Raw genomic sequence first — 3,805 nt, 5'->3', positions numbered from 1 at the left:
TTTTGTGTAAGTGCCTATTTCCCAAAAACTTAGTATTAAGACAGAAGATGGTAATGGTATTTGTTGGCTTGCAGCCAGAGTGCAGTATGTCCATTCTGAGTTGTCTGCTGGCTTTGATTATGCTCTCATTGTTCTCCACCAATTTTCCTCTTAAACAGTTCTCTCATGGAGACAATTTAGGAAGAGAGCCATAATCAAGGCTAAGTGCCCCCTCTAAGGGACCATGAGCAAACTTGCTGCTTTACGATGACAAGTCAGAATATTTTGAGTCATTTTCCTACTTATTTTTCTTTTTTTGTTTTTTTCGAGACAGGGTTTCTCTGTGTTTTTGGAGCCTGTCCTAGAACTAGCTCTTGTAGACCAGGCTGGTCTCGAACTCACAGAGATCCGCCTGCCTCTGCCTCCCGAGTGCTGGGATTAAAGGCGTGCGCCACCACTGCCCGGCTTCCTACTTATTTTTCATAAAACGCTGCAGTCTCCTGATGTTTCAGGAACAACAGAAGCCAACAGGAACCTCATCTGGTGTACATCACATCTGTTGAATGTGTCATTTTCTCTTGTGTTTGATTAAATCTCATGTTTTATTTGTTAGGGCCCCAAAGCATACAAGATGTTGACAGTAAGTTGTCATCAGGTGCCTGACGCAGAAATGAAATTAACAGTGATCAAGGACTATGAAGGGGAGGGGAATTCGCTGATGGCTGTTCCTTACTAAGCTTCACCATAGCTATACCCTCAGAACAGGAACAAATTCGTGACATAAGCTGTTAGAACATGTGCCTCATCGAAGGCAATGAATTAGAAAATTCAAGAAAGGTCAGCATCAGGTCTGGAGAACCTTGTAATGACTTGTCTTGACACAAGTGTGTTCTTAACACCATGATGACCACAGTCAAAGCAGGCTTTGTCTGCAGTGTTGAAAGAGAAGAGTGGACCTGACCGGGATATCAGAGTTACTGAGAGCTGTGGGTGATCTAAAATGATTCGGTAATTGTTATAAAAATGCAAAAGTGAGTGGTGAACCTGCAAACTCAGTGTGAAGGTATCTGAATAGCTGACTAAGTTTTAAAAGCTAGGAAAGCTGACTGTGGAGGGCAGTAACTGCCAGAGCAAAGCTTTCTTCTGTCTAGGTTTGTAGAGAATACATTCCCTGGTGTTTTCACAGTTAGAAAATTCCTGGCCACACAGTCACCTGATGACTCATTTCTTGAACTATATCACCATTGTTAAGTGATACATAACTATTATCAGGCTGCCAAATACTGTTCAGGCTACCCTGTTTGAAAAATGGTCAGTTGTTTCATTTAAGCTTTGATAACAAAATGCCTTTCGTTTTGCTTTTTTTCCCAGATAGGGTTTCTCTGTGTAGTCTTGGCTGTCTTGTGTTGTGAAGGTGTGGGCTGCATCCTGCCGCCTGGCTAGCTTAACCCCCGAAATAACCACACAGAATTTGTATTAATTAAATTACTGCCTGGCCCATTAGTTCTAGCCCCCTATTGGCTAACTCTCACATCTTGATTCAGCCCATTTCTAATAATCTGTATGTCACCACGAGGTCATGCCTTACCAGGAAAGATTCAGCATCTCTGACCTGGTGACTCCAAGGCGGCTCTCTCTGCCTGCCTTCTTTCTCCCAGCATTCAGTTTTCTTTTCCCCACCTATCTAAGTTCTGCCCTATCAATAGGCCAAAGCAGTTTCTTTAATAACAATGAAAGCAACACAAATACAGAAGGACCTCCTACACCATTTCCTCTTTTGCTGTTTAAACAAAAAAGAAAGGCTTTTACTTTAACCTAGTAAAATTACATATAACAAAACAGTTATCAAGCAAGAATTACAGTTACAATATTTATATCTATTTTATCTTTTATCACAACAAAGAAAACTATAACTATTCTTCAACTCCATCAAAGACTCCAGAAGGATATAATATTACCTAAGTAAACGAGAAGTAAGCAACTTCCAAAACTCTAGAAATGACAAGAGACATCTCCTTGCCTGGACAGTCACCCAAAGTTCTTCTGTATCATTGGGGAATCCATCTTCAACCTACAGGCCTATAGTATCCAGCAGACTTTTCCATGAAGCAGGAAATTTCAAAGACAGTTCAGTCACTTTTTTGTGTCCTGCAGAATGTCTCACAGACTCTTGCATGAATTAGGAACCCTGAAGAACCATCTCACCTTTAGGCAAGTTCAGCAGTCCTCTCTCTGTGGGTTCTTCCTGTCCAGTTTATGCAACAGTTTAGGAAGGTGCCTAGCAAACTCCATAAGGAGCCTCTTCAATGCCCATGTTCCTCTTGAAGTAGCTGGTGATGCCAGGAGCAGACGTGTCTCATTGTCATGAAAAGTCCTAAAAAGTCCTAAGTTATTAAAACATTTAAAATGCCATATTCTGTAGTCTTTGAAAGATAATGAATAATACCTATCTGACTGAAATATATATATAAATATATATACCTAACATGACTACAAACTTGACGATTAGTGATGATTGTTCCTTAACAACCTATATTTCCTAATTATACATTACATTTTAAGTGAACTACACAATCACAATACCTTAATCAAGATCAGAGATACATATAACAAAATTGACCTTAAATTTATATCAACAAAGCAAAATTTATACCAATGTAGATTATCCATATCTATATCATATCCCCCTTTAAATGTAAAAACATTTATAAACAATATTTGGAAATATGGATGAAGCTATTTCTCTCCAAACTTCTTCCTGTGGTATGGGGGTGCTGTTAATCAGGTCTTTCATGGTGTATTCTATGTGTTAGGTTCATCTCAGTTACCAGTTGGGTGAAGTAATTTTCTGAGGGTATTCACGACAACCTTTCAGGAGGGCGTGGTCTATCATACCATATTGGGATAGAAGCAATCCACAGGGTCTCATCTTCTGTGAAAACAAAAGAAGAACCTCTTTTTCAAAGCATCATATCCTTAGACCCAAATTCTGAAGTCAAGATACCTTTATGATATACATGCTGGTTTAGATTAGCAGACCACACAATGAAATGTCTTTCTGTATTTAGCTCCTTCACAGTCAAAATATTCAAAGAAAACAATATGCATAATCCAGACTCTGAATTTTCCATTTTTATATGGCTTATTTTTCTTTATTTCTTTTAATCTATAACTATCTGTACTCTGTCTCTTTAAGCACTTTATCCCTTTTTAAAAAGCATTAACTTTATTTTTTGACTCTATATTCTTTCTTTTCTCTTTTAAGACTACTACATACCTTTATTCAACAGTGTAACCCATTTAGAGGTCTTTTATGTGTGAATCTGTCCTATTGTGAATCTGTAATTCTTTACTGCCCAAGAACAGTTTTGCTTTGCAGTTTTAAATCGTTAAGTGCTTAAGAATCTAAGCTGTGACATTCATGGGTCAAAAACAGGTACTGTGGGCTCGCCCTGCCCAGTACAGCTTGGCGGAGCCACTTGTTGCACTGCTAGCATGGCGGAGCTGCTTGTGCCTTGGAGTCAGTTGTGCCTCTGAGCCGCGCAATTGCTCCCCTTTTGGGCACACCATAGCACTTTACTCACAAACAAGAGACAGAGGTTGCGTTGGCAGCACAGCCCAGAAACTGGTATTTCAAAACTGCCACTTTCTAGTAGACCTGATCCCGCTGCTTACCCAGGCAGGAAGAGCTGAGCCACGGGCATGGTCTCAGCTAGTTTACTCTAACCCCGAGTGAGCACACAAACATCTAAGCCCACGAATGCTCCATAGCCAGAGTTTGCACCGGTGGCAGGGCCCAGGAAGCCTCATGCGGCTTTTTTTTTTT

This window comes from Microtus ochrogaster, assembly GCF_000317375.1.
Source record: "Microtus ochrogaster isolate Prairie Vole_2 chromosome 14 unlocalized genomic scaffold, MicOch1.0 chr14_random_1, whole genome shotgun sequence".
NCBI lineage: Eukaryota > Metazoa > Chordata > Mammalia > Rodentia > Cricetidae > Microtus > Microtus ochrogaster.
The sequence above is the reverse complement of the archived record's forward strand: the minus strand, read 5'-3'. Positions refer to the sequence as shown.